Genomic DNA, 18,499 nt, shown 5'->3' with positions numbered 1-18,499 from the left:
TATGTGTGTTTAGTTGGATAGTTGAGAAGGGTACTAAAATTCTTTCTTGATTCCTGTTCAGGGCATTTAGATTCAAATCACTGTACCAAGCCAGCATTCAAAAAGCCTCAGATGTCATCATTTGGTTTGACCATGTCTTGGGAAGCTACCTGAAGTACGACACACATGCCTCTGTGTTATATTTTGCATCCAAAAACTTTCTGGATTTTATATTTTCTAAATGACTTTTGAAAGACAACTCTTCATGGGTCCCCTGTGTTTCTGCACATCTTGTGAGCAAGGCATTTCCTGCCTTTGTTTCACACTGTCTTTTCAAGGATTTTTATACAGAGAAGAACCTTAGTAGATAGGAATAGTGTCTCCTTTAGGAGCAAAGGGCAGGCATGCTTACTGTCCAATATAATAAAGATGATATCTCCTTCTGGAGTAAAGGGAAGGCATGGTTAGTGCTCATCATTAAAGATTTGAGTTTCCTAAGCTCAGGACTCCTTTCTTGTAATGCAGCCCTCTTCATGAGTAGGTTTCATCGGCCTTCTTTATGTTACCCTATAAGAATTGGGGTTCATAGAACTGCTGCAAAAATGTTGATGCTTTGGCTGCTGCTATTGCTGTAAATTGTAAACTATATTTCATCTATGACTGAGTCATGTTTTCTGCTATCGTCCACAAAACTGTGGCAGGATTACCTATTTGTGGCATGCAGATAGGTAAAATCTCAGACCCTTCACAGTTCTCGAGGGCAACTTAGCCAAGGAAACCATATTGCAATGAGTCTATTCCAAAGGCATTACTGGTGAATGATTATTCACTAGTCCAGAGTTTAATAAAGAATGAGGCAGGGATAAGAACAAGTGATGTTTCCTACATTCCAATTCTTGAGAAACATGGCCATATGCCCCACACTCAGAGAGGAGAGTGGAGTCAGAGCCATGAGGCCAAATGTGAAGTGTTGATATGTCTCCTTCAGCACTAATCTTTTTTTTTTGGAGTGACTATTTTCATGTGCATTTTAATAAAATATGTTCTCTAATTCGATGCCTTCTTAAACACAAATTATTAAACATGATTCTAGCTTTCTTTAGGATGTGAGGTCCTCATTAAAAACATAATTTACTATAGTCGTGTGCCACATAATGACATTTTGGTCAACAACAGACAGCATGTACAATGGCGGTCCCATAAGATTACAATACAGCTGAAAAATCACCTAGTGAAGTCATAGCTGTCATAGCAGTGCAGTGCATTACTTGTGTTTGTGGTGGTGCTGGTGTAAAAAAACCTACTGCACTGTCAGTCGGGTAAAAGTATAACATATACAATTATGTACAGTACATAATACTTGATAATGATAATTAACTATTGTTACTGGTTTATGTGTTTATTATGCTATACTTTTTATCATTATTTTAAACTATACTCTTTCTACTTATAAAAAAATTTTTCTGTAAAACAGTACACCATGTTATACCAGCAGCAGCCTCATAAATGGGAGGGATAGCTCAGCTATGTCTCTTGATTGCATCATTTTATCTTGTGCTCGGTTTAATTCTTGTGTTACTTTGTTTATCATGGAACTAAAACATACAAAACCCATTGCTAATAAGAAGCCACATCAAGTGATTGACCTGGAAATGATACTAAAAGTGATTAAGAACTATGAAGGTGGAAATTAATGATGGTTACTACTTGCCAGTCAGGCATGTCCCGTTCCACCATAGCTGTGCTCTAGAAGAGCAGGAACAAAGCGACAGAAACTGTTAAAGGATCTGCTTCATTGAAGGCAGTGAGACTAACAAAAATTCAAGAAGGGCTTGTATCTGACATGGAGAAACTTAAAATGACCTGGATTGAAGACCAGACACAGAAGTGTATCCTTCTCAGCACCGTGATGATCACAGCCAAAGCAAAATGTTTGTTTGCATTGTTAAAAGAAAAGGCTTGACCTGACTATGATGTAGAACTTACTGCTGGTTCTGGGTGGTTTAAATGATTCAAGAATCATTCATTACATAATGTAAAAGTGAGTGGTGAGTCTGCAAGTGATGATGTAAAGGCAACTGAAGAATTTTTTGAAACCCTAGATAAGCTGATTATAGAGGAAAATTACTTGCCAGCTCAAATATTAAATATGGATGAAACCTCCTTATTTTGGAAACAGGTGCCTGAAAGGACTTTCATTTATAAGGAGGCCAAGTCAATGTCTGGTTTCAAGACTTTTAAAGACATGATAACAGTCTTGCTTGAGGGCAGTGTTGTAGGCTACAAATTGAAACCCTTTGTGATCTGGCACAATGAGAACCTCAGGGACTTCAGGCATATCAATAAGCACACACTGTCATTGTACTACAGGAGCAATAAGAAGCCATGAATGATTCTCTTCCAACATGACTTCCCGAATTACCATGCCAACAAAATAGAGAAGCATCATTTAGAGAATAATACTTTTTAAGATTTTGCTTGTGGTTGATAATGCTCCTGGACATCCTCTTTTTGTTGGTGACATCCCAATGTCAAAGTGTTTCTTCCTCCAAACACCACCTCTTTCCTCTAACCAATGGACCAAGGAGTTATAATAGCTTTTAAGGCCTACTACCTGCAAGTACCTTTGCCCAGGCTATTGCTACAACTGAGGAAGACACTGAGAAGACACTGATATAATTTGGAAGGATTAAAAGACCTATGACTCCATCAAGAATGTTGCTTGGGCTTGGGGTGAAGTCATCAAGGAATGTATAAATGACATCTGAAAGAAGACACTCAAGAGATTCATCCATGATTGCAAAATATTTGCCAAGGATGAGGAGAGGAGGTTGAAAAAATCAACAAGGCTGTGGTTGAGATGGAAAACACCTTTAACCTGGGTGTAGAGGAGGATGACATTGAGGAGCTCCTGGAGTTGGTTCTTGAGGGATTGACTCAATATGAGAAGTTGCTGGAACTGGAACAGGAACACATAGCTGAAGAAGTGGCAAGAGAAAGTGAAACTATAGGAGTAGAAAAAGAAGAAGAACCCCCAAGAAAATTCATAGTGAAGAGTTTAGCAAAAGCCTTTTCAGACCTCAACAAGCTCTTCCAAAAGTCTGAAAACATGGAGGAGATAGTGTGAAGATGGTGGAGTCGATAAACCCTGAACTCACCTTTTCTCATGAAAACATCAAAATTTCAACTAAATTATAGAACAACTACCATTGAGAACCATCTGAAGAGTAGCTGAACAGAATTCCTATAACTAAGGATATAAAGAAGGCCATATTGAGAAGGGTGGAGGCTCAGTCCGAGAAGGTCCCACACCCATGGTGCAGCGATTAATAAATGGGAGGGAGAGCTCAGCTATGGAGGTTCCCCCTGTGGAGTGAGTGGTTTGAGTCCCACACTAGGCTCCCCATAATATCTGGCTTTGAAAACCAGAGAGGATTATGTCTGAGAAATATGCAGACATAATGGCTGTGGGAGACCAGGACACATCTCTTAAAGGGTTCACACACATCTCTTAAAGCATTCACTAACTTCAAGCTCCAGTGCAGAGGCAGCAGCTCAAGAAGTACTTGGTCATATGGAGAGGAATTAAATTGAATGATTTAGGGCAAGGGATGGAGGGGCAGATACTGGGGGGACTCTCTAAGGGAATGGAAGTGCTGGCAGGCATCGTTGTTCCTTTGTTGAGCTCTCCTCCCAACTAGCTGCCCAGGTGCAGGTGGTACAAGGTCTTTCCCTCTCCATTAACCCAGCCAAAAACTTTCACCCTGCCCAAGAGTCTCCCTGAGACCCCACCTTACCAACCTCTTGTTGGCCAGAGCCTCTTCCAGTGGCTCCAGAGCACGTGAGTGACAGTTTGCCTTGGCTTGCACTATGGATTTGTCCAAAGATCTGCAGGTGCCAGAAGAACAACGGCTAGCCTCTGGCAAAGGTCTCAAAGGTCCACAGGCCTCACACAAACAGTGGCCAGCTTGCATTGTAGCTTTCACCAAGTGGCCCCAACCCTGACACAAAAGTAGTGGCTGGCCTCGGCTCACATCTTTGCCTCTCCCAAATACCTCCAAACCCAGCACAAGTGGTGACCAACTACAGATCACATCGTATCTCCTACTAAGTGGCCCCAAGCTTGGCAAAAGCAACGGCCAGCTTGGGGCCACTTAGTAGGTGACTACGGGGACTGTACTACTGGATCTCACAGGAAATCTTCTACATAAAACCAGTCAAAGTGATGAGATGAAGAATATGTCCCAAATGAAAGAATAGGACAACTCCAGAAAAAGAACTAAACAAAATGAAGACAAGCAATTTGCCAGATAAAAAGTTCAAAACATTGACAGTTCTATAAAAAAAATTATAAAGATGTTTAATAAATTCAACAAAAAGAGAATTTAAAAGAACTAATCAGAAACAAAGAATATAATAACTAAAATGAAGACTACACTAGAAGAAAACATCAGATTAGGTGAAGCACAGGATCAAATCAGTGATCTGGAAGACAAGGTAGAGGAAAACCCCTAGTTTGAACAGCAAAAAGAAAGAAAAATTTAATGAAGATAGTTTAAGAGAACTTTGGGACAACATCAAGGTTACCGATATTCACATCATAAGGATACCAGAAGGACAAGAGAGAGAGAAACAGATAAAAAACTTATTTTAAGAAATAATGCTAGAAAACTTCCTGGTGAAAGGAACAGACATACAAGCCCGGGAAGCACAAAGAGTCCCACACCAAGACAAGTCATAGTTAAAATGCCAAAAGTTAAAGACAAAGAGAGAAAAGCAGTTAATTGTGTACAAGGGCGCTCCCATGATTGTCAGCTGAGTTTTCAACAGAAACTTTGCAGACCACAGTAGAATGGTATGGCATAGTCAAAGTGATGAAAAAGAAAAGCCTACGAGCAAGAATACTCTGCCCAGCAATGTTATCATTGAGAAGTAAAGGAAAGATAAAGAATTTTGCAGACAAGCAAAACTAAAGGAGTTCATCACCACTAAATTGCATCATAAGAAACGTTAAAGGGACTTTTTTAAGTAGAAAAGAAAATTCCAAATTTAAAATTAGAAAAGTTAGGAAAGGAAAAAGCTCACTGACAAAAACAACTAGTAAAAGTAGTGGATCATTCAATCAAAAAGCTATTATGAAGGTTAAAAGACAAAGTAACAAGATCATGTAAAAATAATAAATTAAGGGATACATACATGAACACACAAAAGATGTAAAAAATTATGACAAAAACATAAATGTGAAGAATTGAGTAAAAAATGTAGTGATTTTAGAATGTGTTTGAACTTAGGCAACCATCATCTTAAAAGAAACTGTTATAAACGTATCTTGGTATATGTGAATCACATGGTAACCACAAAGCAAAAATGTATAATAGACATCAAAAAAATACAAAGAAAGGAATTCAAACATAACATAGAAAGTCATCAATGTACAAGAAAGCAAGAGAAGAAAGAAACAGAAAAACCACAAAACAACAGAAAAAAATAAAATGACAATAATTGCATATATATCAATAATTACTTTAAATGGAAATGGACTAACTGCTCCAAATATAGCTCTTCAATAATAGCTAAATACAACTCTGCCTTATCTGTTTTCAAGAGATGAGGACGAAGAAGTCCTAAAGAACATTGTTAGATATGAAGTCATTTACATTACATTTTTGTGTAAAGAAAAAAGCTATTTCTTGATTGTACCACACTGATTTCAGTTTATGTAATAAACTTACTATATGAATGCAATGCATTATATATATATAAAATTTAGGTATGTTCATGAAAAGCATATTGAAGATTATATATTTGGTGAGCATACCTAAATAAACCATCAGTTAGGTCCTCCAGGAAACGTGAAATGATGTTCAAAAAGATCAAGTGAGAGTTTACTTGATGTGGGCAGGGCTAAGGGATACCCAACTGACCAGAGATGATGAAGCACCAGAGCTGGCAACAATGGGGAGCCCTTAGCACCCCTAGGCCTGCCGGGGAAAGGGGTGGGAAGGGTTGCCCAAGCCCAGAGAGGGATGGAGCTGACCTTCTCTCTGACCTGCTGGTGCCTTGGACATCAGCAGGCAAGGAAGTCCAGCTGGTGCTCGGCACAGAGCAAGGTAGAGACAGCTGAAAAATTCACTGGAATTGGCAAATGGCAAATATTCCTACATCTATTTTAGTTTCTAAATTTTGCCAAATATACTTGATATATAGAATACTCAGATTACTTAAACCTAGTGATAAATTGAATTTTCCCATTGAGTCTCTTGGCAAAAATGGAATTCTATTCCTTGAGAAGGAAAATTAACCTCAGGCCAATGAAATCAGCCTTAAGAGTATAGAAAATATATTCAAACACAAATGTTATTTACCTAAAACGAATATAGATAATGATATGTTAAAAATTAATCACCAACACAAATCTGGAAATAAAAATGTTGAAAATGAAAGCTGAAGAAACAGTGATCCTATGTCAGATCACAAATAGAGCCACAAGCCTCAGGCCCACTTCACCCACACTGGTCTGTCTGCATAGACCATTAAAGTACCATCTCTTTTAACGTTTTTGCTAAGACAGGTCTTCAGTGGTATATTTTCTGACATCTGCAGTCATGATAAAATCATCTATGCTCTTAGGAAAACAGAAAGCTTTGTCCTTCTTACCTTTTCAAAGGATCATTTCCCCCTTTGCATCATTTTTCCATTACTTTCTGTATTATCTTTGTGAATTTAATTGGGCACCTAAACTTTTCGTATCTTTGTCATTTCTCACTGATAAAATAGGGAAGCGAGATTTGTTCAACTAGTTCTTTCCTCAGCCTACCCCTCCAGTTGGTTCCCACATTTACATCTAAAACAGGTATACTTTCTCACTGCTAAAATTCAACTAAGCGCTTCCGGTGTTCTTGTGTTCTCCCCCATTATAACACCCTGCCTATCACACACACACACACACACACACACACACACACACCACACACACACACCCTCCCTCTCCCTTCACTGTCCAAGGAAGTCCTTCAAGGTTCAGTTTAAATGTCATCTCTTCTCTCAATCCCTCATTAATCCTGCCCCATTCCATCCTCATATTGTATCCCACACAGTCTGGCTAACGTAATTAAATATCCCCTCTCCTCTACTCATCTGGGACTTAGTCCCCAAATTTTAGAATGGTCCTTAACACCTGTGTTACAGTTAGTTCTTTTAGTGACCATCTTCTCCATTAGACTGTTAGCTTTTGTAGGCACAAACCATGCCATTTATCTTTATATTCCCAGGGGCAGAGGGAGAATGTTAATAATTATGCTGAAATAAAGAAGAAAATACTTGAACAGTTTTTTAAGATAGTATTAAGGTTTTGTAAGCAATAGAAGTAACCCCTGTGCCTTCCCCTCTGCTCCACCGGTACATCAAGGCCAAGGTTACAAGTGGATAGATAGTGGACATCTGGGCTTCCCACTTGGACATCGGCTTCCCACTTGACCCAGAAATTGGGTCAAGGCCATCTAAAAAGTCCCTTGCAAACAAATACAAGAACAACATGTAATAAATTAAAACCTTCTTTTGCCATTTAATTCTTAGCAAAGTTCTATATGTCAATTTGCTTAAAAATGAGAGGTGGCTGTTTATTAATGAGCAATGAGGTAGCTGTGTTTATGAAATGGGTTGTGGCTACAGCACATTTACACAGTTATAAATAGAGGAAATTGCAAAGAGTTTAGCAGTGGAAGATTTGAGATTTTGTTTTCATGAGGAATCTCTCGGTCACTTCACTCTTATAGCAGTCTTGAAAGGTCTATTTAGCGTACAGTAAGTGGCTGTCACCAGCACAATTAATGCCACAGCAAGCTCAGGGGAGTTGCTTACAGATAAGGAGGTAGAGGATGTCACTTTGCTTCTAATAGATGAAGTTCTGAAGTCTTTGAGTTTCCTTTGCAGTCACTAAAGACAGACCCCAAGTGCAAGAGAAGTTTCTGACTGTGAACTTTCAAGAGCTCCCTTCAAGCCACTCCTTCCTTGAGTCATGTTTGCTATGTACGTTAGATGGTTCCGTATGTAGCATACAGTAAGTTCCTATTATTTGCAACCCGTTGTTCTCAAAAACTGCTTGGTAAACTATAAACAGGGCTTTAAAAATTCACTTATTTTCCTGCCTGAGGAGTGGATACTCCTCCTCCACCTGCAACGAACAACGCACATACATCATAACTACCTACCAGTGAGGATGGACTTTCCCTGTTTCTAAAGCAACATATCAAAGTGGTAAGAATGCTTTATTTAGGGAACTAAGGGCTTTGATCCCCATTCTGGCTACATTACCAGGGCTGGGACTAGAGTGAGGTGAGCGAGGGGCCTAAGGAGCAAAATTTAAGGCAGCACTCAATCTCACGTTCCCCCTGGTCCTGCCCCATTCAGTACAACCTCTGTGAGTTTTAAGTTGAAGGCAAATTTACAAACAAAATTAACCATTTTGAAGTGTACAATTCAGTGGCATTTAGTCCAGTCATACATAGTGTTGTGCAACCACCACCTTTGGCATCAAACGTTTTCATCACCCCAAAACGAAACCTGGCACCCACTCAGCAGTCACTCCCCTTTCCCCCTCCCTCGCCCCTGCACCACCACTGCCTTTCCATCTCCTTGGGTACAGCATGAGCAATTTAATAACTAGCTCACCTTGTGCTGAGGCACTATGTGAAGAGTTATATGTGCATTAATTCAGTTAATCCTCACAAAAAGCCAAAGAGGTAAGCACGAATATGTCCATGTGAATAGTTTATTATTTAATTCTCTAAATAGTTCTTCAACTGTAAAATGAAGAAAATGGCAACATGTGGTAACAATTCACTAAGCACATTTGTGTGAGAGGTATGGTTCTAGGCCAGGAATCGCAAATAGGATTCATCTCTGACCAGTTGCAGGGGTCTGACTTCCTGAAGAACAGGGAGAGAGGGATCACTGAGATGGCTCACTGGAACAGAGCTTAGTTATCAACTCATAATATCTGTCGTGGACAGAGGAATAGGTAAAGTGCTCTAAAGAATGGAGATTTGCCTTCCTTCTTAGGCAAGTGAGAAAAAAAGGAAATTATAAAAGAGGACAAGTGAAATACCGACTCTGCCTCAGTCAAGAATAGGAGGGCAGCATGACCATAGAAGTGCAACGAGGCAGTGAAGGCAGTTGGTAGAGTGTTAAGAGCAGAGGTGTTGGAATTCAAAACAAACAAAATGGAATGTGTTCAAATCTCAACTCTGCAACTGATAGATAATGTCTTGAAAAGTTATTTGACCTTTCCTTTTCTCATTTCTTCTTTTGTAAAATGGATAATAAATCTAACTCATAAAGTTCTGGTGCGAATGGCAAGAGATAATGTGAGGGAACTGGTAAGCATGGTATCTAACACACAATAAGAGCTTAGTAAGTGGTAAGGAAATAAAAAAAATAATATACATTATGTAATATATATTGTAATACCAATATACTTTAAGTGTATAATATAAAGAATATATTCATATACATCAAGATATGTATGAAGAAACATACATTCTCTCCTCTTTATAGGCCATAAAATAGTCAGAAAAGAGGAATCAAGACTGCGTGCAAGAGGGAGAGGAGGTCAGATAAACCTTCATACAAGAGGAGTCCCTTAATATGATACTTGAAAGAATATACCCAAGTGCCTGCCTCACCCTGTTGTTCTGAGTATTTACCAACATCATTTATTTAAAGCATTCAGTGCAATGCCTGTCGTGCACAAATGTGAGCTGAACATAAATGTTTTCGTTGCTTTATAATCTATTATGAATTAGTCATGGTTCTTGACGGCGAACCACAGAAACTGCCTCTGGCTGATGCAAGCAGAAGAGAAATGTCTTGGATGGGTCTCAGATGAATCAATGGGAAGCAGACTCAGAGCAGAGTCAGGAACCAGAAAGGCCAGGCAGCTGAGGACACAGCCAGCGTCAGTGCCCACCACCAGATACTCAGAACTGCTGCCATCACCAAGAGTGAATCTCAGTGTCTCTGGGATTTTATACCACTCCCTCATGGTGTAACATCCTTGGTGAGAGAACCCATTGGCTGATTCTAGGTCAACTGTCCAGATCTCAGCTGCCAGTGATCATTGAGAGAAGGGTCTCTTCAACTTCCATAGTAGAAAGCAGGGCTATTTTTCCTACCAAGAATCAGTAGGGTCTATTTTAGAAACAGAAAAGGAATTTGGATATAGGATGTCAAAAAAAGTTTCAGTTGTATCTTAAAACTGTTTTGACATAGGAAAGAACATTGCGCCTAAAATGTAGAAAATCATCACAAACCCCAGAAATTTATTTTTAGAACGTAAAATACTTAAAATCAAGACTTTCAGGTCATCTTTAGATGTTTCGTGCCAAAGACCTGCTATGTAATAGGCAGTAGAGAAAAAACTGTGAAGTAAATAGTAACTAAATGTGTGATTAATATAATCATAAGTAATGATTTCTTCAAATCTTTAGAAGTTGGTCTAAAATGTTGATTTCTCAATTTGAACTCATATACAGGCCAGTCTGAAATGTAGGAAGATTAATTTTGCTCTCTTTACCCCCATTAACAAAGTTCAAAGGTATTATTATCTAATGTGAGTATGAGCATCAGGAAAATAGAGAGGAATGTGGGCTTATGAGTTAACAAAAGCTGGTTTTTAAGTTAGTTAAAAATGGATTAACAAGAGATAATTCTGATCTCCTAAAAGATCTGCTGTGAGATTTCCAGGAAGGACATACAACCTTTAGACAGAAGGCAAGAACTCAAGGAGAAAAATTACTTCAGTAGAAAATCTGGCCTCTTACCATCAGCACTAAATATGCCCAACCCTCTCCTATATCAAATAAAACTCTCCTTCCATGTCTTCCCCCTGCAGGTACTGCCCTACTTCTCCACTCTGCCTGGCTGTCCCAAGCATTTTGATAGTTGCTTATGTTCCTTTTTCCTACCTCCTCACCTCCCACTCATTTCTCAGCCCACTACAGGCTGGCCTCTAGCCCCACCACTCTACTGAAGCATCACTTGTCAAAGTCACCAACTTCTTCATTATGGCTAATCCTAATAGGCACCTTTTTATCTTTTTCTTATTTGGCCTTACAGTTATCTAGATGATAACTTCTTCTTGGAAATACTATCTTTACTAAACTTCCATAACTCAGTAGTTTCATGGTTTTTCTCCTGTGTGTATTCAATTGTAATACGTTGTCTTGGGTTTTACAAAACCATGCAAAACACAACACTCTCCAACTGAACTTGTAATCTTTCCCTGAACATACACTTTTCCTCCCATGTCCTCCTTCTAAATGAATGCCTCCCATATGTGTGGACGCTAAAGCCAAAGACTCAAGCATCATCTTTGAATCTTCCCTCTCCCCCAGTACCCAGTCTGACAGCCCACCACCACCTGTCAGTCAGTGCTGGTATTACATACAGTGCCTGGGATAGTGCCTGAGTAGTGCTCAAATACTTCTACTTTTCTGCACCCTTTCTGAAACTGTCCTTGTCCAAGTAACTAATTAAATAACTGGATGATCTTAATGACCTCATGCCTCTGAGCTTCAATTTCCTCGTTTGTAACATGAGACAGAATGAACGTGAAGTTTCTTCCTTCTCTATATTCTAAGATTGTAAGAAATTAAAACCAAGGAGAGGCTCAGGGCAAAATCAGTTTGGGTACATAGGGAAACCTCTCACTTTCTTCATTTAAATTAAATACTGGGGTGACCAAATTTATGCTGCATATCTTCTCATAGTGCTGCCCTTAAGGACAATCTTGGAGTCTTCAAGACAAGGTATAATATGACCCTTTCTGCTAAATAGGGCCTTATGCCACATTTTGAGTTGTAGAAAATATTTTAGAATGAGATTCTAATGTTGGTAACAAATTTATCTATCTTGTTTGTCTGAAAACTCATATTCTTTAAAATGTCCCGTGTGGAAAAACCAGTTCCATGTAAAGATTTAGTTCATCTTTATTGAATATTCATCAATCTTATTGAAAGATTCATCAATCTTTTCCTGTTATTCTATATATATATATAGATAGATAGATAGATAGATAGATAGATAGATAGATATAGATATAGATATAGATATAGATATAGATATAGATATAGATAGAATAACAGGAAAAGATTGATGAATATTAGGGGATAGGGAAAATGAAAGAATTTGGTTAATTTTCTACAGTAGTAAGATCAAAATAAAAACCTTATAAAAAAGAATAAAGAATTTATTTCAGGTTATTCTATGGAAAATACTGTGAACCATAAGCAGATGGAAAAAGTTAAGTGACACAGCATGAGTCTCTAATGAGTTTAATAGGCAGCAATTTTAATGGGAGATAGTAATTTGCAAAGCTAGAAGTTGGGAAACTTAAAGAGGCAAGAGCCAGAAAAGTAAGGAGTCCCTTCCTGCCCTGAGGACTTGGTTCTGCAATGTGTTAGTCTAGCTGAGTAAAGACCTGATGAGGATATCATATATCATACATCATATATCATCCATCAACTGGAGAAAGATGGGCCATCTCTCTCCAAAGCTCATTAGCAGATTGAAAGTATGACACTGCATTACTCTGATTAAGGATTAATTTTCTAATTCCAGGGATGGAACTCTCCTCTAAATGAGTAGGAGCACAGACTCACATGGTATGGATAAAACACAAATCGCCTTTAATGCTGCCATCCATCTTCTCAAGACCCAATGGGAAAGAAAGGGAGGTTCTCTAGCACAGAGGGGAGTTAAGGGTTAGAGTTTTCCAGCTCCCTAAGCCCCAAGGGAGGAAAAGTCCCAATAATGGGGGGAAAGCGTGATGTCATTTTTCTGGCAGACTGAAACCTTGCAAAAACTGTGTCTTTGTAATCTGATTAGAGAAAACACAGTACTACCAACAGCCAGCCACAGCAGGACAATAGCAGGTGTGAAGTGACATCTCATTGTGGTTTTGATTTGAATTTTCCTGATGATTAGCGATGTTGATGATCTTTTCATATGTCTGTTAGTCATCTACGTGTCTGGGATATTTAATCTTAATGAGAATATTTTAATTTTGACTCAGATAATATAAACATATATTACCTTATATAATTAAAAATTAATTTCAAAAAATACATCTCATTATCTAAAGGATCTTACAATCTATATGGGGAGAATGTAGTGCACTGTGAGAAATCTAGAATTTCTCTGCCCAGCATATTCATCTCATCGTAGAGTAGTTGACTACATATGGAGAAAATGAAGAGGGAGGAGTATAGAATGGCTTTTGTGTTTCTTACTTGGATGTCCAGGTGCTACTAATTGACACTGGAAATATAGGAAGAGAATATTGGGGGAAGAGGATAATAGGTTAAGTTTGGGAGATTGTACCTTGGAGATGTTTAGCAAGTAGTTGGTTTCATTGGCTTGAAACTCAAGACTAGCACTTAAATAGCTAACTACATCAGTGGATAATTCATCTAAGGAGGATGGACAAGGAGAAAAGCATTCAGCCCAGGACAGAATCCTGGATTAAGCAGACATCTAGGAAAAGTTTTATGGTGTTAGGAATAGGACAGTTTATAAGCAATGTAATCATGAGCAAACATGGTAAGCAAAATATTAAAATTTCAAAAAATTAGAAAGACCCAAATGTCAACAAAAGTAGAATTTAATATTCTACCACTTAATAGGATGTTATTAAAAATGCCGTTTATAAAGTTTTTAATAAAAATTAAAACTTTTTATTAAAAACTTTATAAATAATTTATTAATAACTTTATTTTATTAATTTATTAATAACTTTAATTTATAAAGTTTTTAACAAAAATGTTTGTGATAGTGTTTTTCTTTTAAAATACCTTTTATTTAAGCAATGTAAAAATAGAAAAGGGATGCATCAAAAGTTAACAGTAATCGTCTTGATGGTTCTTCTTTCTAATTTTCCATGTTTCGAATTCACTAAGTAATATTTCCTAATAAGGGAAACAGTCATAAAAAATTCTCTTCTACCTCTTCCTAAGATAAACATGATGACTATTTCCAATTAACAAAGAATATGAACACATAGCAGGCCTTCAATAAATGCATAAATCTATCAATACCTACAATGAAGGCAGTTACTGAGATTTTTTTATCTATAAAAAGCCTACAGTCCTGTTAGCTGAAGAGCCTCATGTCCTGCTGCCCTGGATCTTGCAGGGCATGACAAAGGGTTCTGCCTCTACCCTCTTTGTCCAATGTCACTAATGCCTTGATAGGTCTTTACCTGGGTTCCCGGGAACCATTCCTATTAGATTCACTGATGGGGCCCAGGCGAGTTAAAGCTCTTATTGGTACCTCTGAAGACAACAACCAAAGGGCTATGAGCATCCTTCTGGTCACCAGTCCTGCAGAGAATTAGAGATGATGACTTATTTAGTGTGTGGACTTGTGGCACCTTGACTCTCATTGTCCTTCTGACCTGTGCAGGCACTTTCAAGGCACTGGGCTTGAAACATGGTCAGCAAGGCCCACGTGCTGACTGCACCAGGGTCCCCAGCGCATTCTTTAACATCCGCCCTTAACACTGTTTAATACTCTTTGTTTATTCCAATTCTTAGGGCAAACTCTATTAGTCCATATTAGTATCTCTGCACATAATAGATGAGATCTGAGATTTAGCTTATTTGTGCAAGGCCAGACAGCCAGTATAAGGTGAAGCCTTCACACTCGTCAATATTGTTACTATATTTATTACTATGATCTCCTCGGTGGGGTTCCTTTGAGTGCCTGCTGAGAAGGGGTCCGTGGCCATCAGGCACAGCCCCGCCCCCAAGGCTTGCGAGCGTCTTCTGGGCAGCACGGATTCGCATGGGGGTGGAAAGCTGAGAGAGCACGAGGCCAGGCAGGTGGAGATGAAAATGGCAGTTGGAGGAAAGGATCCTTCAGGCAGAGTAGGGGGGTAATGTTACTTGGGAGTCCAGAAACCTTTATCAGAACCTATCTTTGAGTTAAGTCTCAACTCTTATCTTTCAGAAACAAGGGAAGTAGGACCTAGAAGCCAGAGGTTAGACATCTGGCCATCTGATCCAGTCTTTAAGAAGCCAAACACGTTAGCCTCTCAGGCCCCACCCCTGGATTTGGCCCCACCCCTGAATGTCATTGGGCTACTCGTGCACGTTGGGCGGAGCACACTGGGCCGAGCCTCCCCATAGAAATCCTTCTCCGTCGCTTGTACATGCCTGCAGAGTTTTCAGAGCTCCACCAGGTGCACCCAACTATGATGAGGTAAACACAGTATTGGTCCTCCGGGAAGGTAGATAATTAAGCCAAATATTCCACACAGTGTAAAAAGTGTTGTGAGTTCGAAAGCAAGGAGAGATCCCAGGTTGGGAGGATCAAGGAAAGCGTCCAAGGGAAACCTTTCAGTGAAACAGGAAGGAGAGGAAAGAAAAGATGGGGATTTACATATTGTTTGTTCATGGCTTCTCATTCCTCTGTGTTGGTCCAGCTCATATGACCAAGGAGTGAGGGGTGTGGAGAATTTGTAGGAAGGTGAGATAGTTCTGAGTGCTTAGGCAAGAGAATTGGCTAAGAAACAATTATACAAGGTCCCAAGACAGGGAGCTTTGTTTCCTTCACTGGAGTGTCCCAAGTGCTTAGAAGAGTGTCTAGTACATATTAAACACTGAAGGAATGAATGGATTCCTTTCAGGCAGTGTTGGGGCTGACAATAAGTTGGAGGACATAAATTTATGGTGGCACAAACTTAATTGTGTGATTTTGTCCAAAAAGAATCAACCCCTTATTAGAAGGCAGGTCTAAAAAAGGCAGAGTTGAATTTTGCTAGACAGGACAGATGAAAGGAGAATAGGGTAGGCCATTAAGAGTAGAGCTATTTAGGTTTGGGGTTAAGTGATGGACCATGAAGTTTTCCTTGGAGAAGAAATGAAGACAAAATTTTGTCAAATGAATAGGGAGAAAGTGTAAAGTGGCTTGTAGTTCTTGAAGAGGTTGAAGGATTGGCATAGAGAGGGCATAAACTGAAAGAATAAAGCATAAAGGGTGGAATGTCAGACTATTTTTTTAGAAGGTAGAAGTGCTCCTGGTGATAAGTTCTAGGATATGGCCATAACTGAACTGGAATGGAGGTAAAGGGCTCTAAGACAAGAAGAGCCAGACAGTGAGAAGTCAGATTATTGGGTGATCTATCCACAAGGATGTTCGTGCCTCTGACTGATTGCTCCCACTTTAAGATTTTTGTCCTGGGCCCTAGCCCGTCTCTTTCCTGTCCCAGGGTCTCCACAGAATCAGCATTTCCTACAACTCTAAGCTTCAGTCAGTGGCATGACTCTGGCCAAGGAAACAAAAATGGGGTAGTGAGAAAGAGGGCTGTAGTAGTCATCTTTTTTTGTTTTTGTTTTGGCATCCAACATTTACTCACTTTCTGGAAACAGTCACTCTGTTGCCCCCTGGGGAACTAACCTCATACCACCTTTACCTCAATGCCACCTTTCCTGTCTTCTTTGGATGCTCCGATCTCTTTGATGATTTTCTTACCACGCACCACTCCTTAGCTGTTAAACAGCTTTGACCTTGATGACATAGAGATGGGTGAGAGCAAGGATCCACTTAGCACCTTTGACCATGTTTGCTTCAGTGAACTGAGTGGGGATTCCAAGAAGTAATCCTTATGTTAGGAAGATTTGTGATAAAGTTCCAGTGTTCCCCACACCTTCTGATATTTACACCCATGTGTAATTACTCTTCTCCTTTAGTGTAAGTTGGACTTAGTGATTTGCTTCTGACTCATAATATAAGGGGAGGTGATAGGATGTCGTTTTCATTATTAGTTTACAAAAGACTGTAACTTCTGTCTTGCTAGCAAACTCTCTTGTGACTTTGATGAAGCAAGCTGCTAGCCTTTATGACAAGGAACTGCCAACAGCCAGCAAGGAATTTAAGATCTCACTCAAGTCAATAGGCCTTGAGGAAATGCCTCATGTCAACAGCTTTTAAGTGAGTACAGAAGTATGTACTTCCCTAATCAAGCCCTTAGATGAAACCCCAGCCCAGGCTGACGCCATAAGTGCAGCTTCATAAGAGACCCTGAAACAGAGAACCCAGGTAGGCCTTGCCTGAATTCCTAACCCAAAATGACTGTGAGACAATAAATATGTGTTTTTTAAGGCACTCAATTTTGTGGTACCAGTTACACAGCAAGGAACCGAGATAACTAAAACACCCCTAAAAACCACTGTAACTTTGGTGTAAGATGTAGCTGGCTGGGAGAGCAGGCACTAAATAGGAGGGTAACCTCCCTGACAACATCGCTAGAGATACTGTCTTCATGCTTAATGATTATCCCACATACTCTTATGTGGAAATGGTATTTTGTCCTCTACCAAGCCCTGACTAGTCTCCAGGAAGTGAGGCTGAGGCAAGGTTGAGTGAAATGGATGGCCAGAATGGGATCATGAGTAATAATGTTGAAGTCCTTCTTGTCACTTTTTTCTTTCTTTTCCACTTATTCAGCCATTACTTTTTCTTACTCTCTGTTTCCTTTCCCCCCAATTTCTGGGTGGCTTCCTGGTAACCACTCCTACAGGTGGTCTCTTGGTCTTGCAATAATGCTATCAAGCTAGGAGATAGTCCTGAGGAGCAGCTCTTCCTATTCTGTGAGATGCTTTCACAAGCATGAAAACCCCGTGGCCAAAATTGAAATGTGCCTTCTGGACAGATTAACATCCCACTTACAACAGATTCATCAGCTAGACCCACCCAGTTCCTAGACCCTGCCTTGGCCAACTCAGTGTGCACAATTACAAAACACAGTCACATACACTCCACTTAATGACTACTCACCTGTGAGATTCTCTGGAATCAGCAACATTTTCTAAGTGAAAGTAAGCCACCGTTTTCAGGAAAATATTCATATCCTTGATCTTTTTTCAGAGCTGCAAGTTCTGTCTTCCCCCTTACTCTAGTAAGGGTCCAGGGAAGGGAAAGGGTAAATTGCTACCAGTTTTCATTAGAGTAAGGTAAGGAGTGGGGAACATGGCCTATCACACCAAACTTCATGAGGAAAAGAAAAGCTCTTAGGAACAGATGACAGTTATTCCTCACCAAGAGATCCGAGTGGAAGTTTTTCTCCCTATCGCTAACCTCAGGGTCTAAACACCCGCTTCTTTACTTTCCGTTTCAAAAGTTTCTGAAGGCAACAAGAGGGGAATTCTGGCTGTATTCTGCCAGGGTAACTCATCTCACCCTACACCTGTATATACTTTAGAGTAATGAGGGAGCAGATAAAGAGATAATTGAGCCAAATCCTGGGATTTAAGGGTTTTGTTTTGTTTTTCATACTTTAATAAGAACTTGAAGTTTTTAAAGTGAAATTTTTGTACTTTTTTTTAAGAAATAAAGTATTTAAACTTCGGGAGGTCTGAGCAGGGTCAAATAAGGGACCCCAAGATTAAATGAGAATATCTCTATCAGGCTCCTACCTGGGAATGATCATCCCTTAGAAACCTAAAGAGGAAATCAGTAACAG

Source organism: Pteropus medius, unplaced genomic scaffold, assembly GCF_902729225.1.
Source record: "Pteropus medius unplaced genomic scaffold, Ma_sr-lr_union100, whole genome shotgun sequence".
NCBI lineage: Eukaryota > Metazoa > Chordata > Mammalia > Chiroptera > Pteropodidae > Pteropus > Pteropus medius.
The sequence above is the reverse complement of the archived record's forward strand: the minus strand, read 5'-3'. Positions refer to the sequence as shown.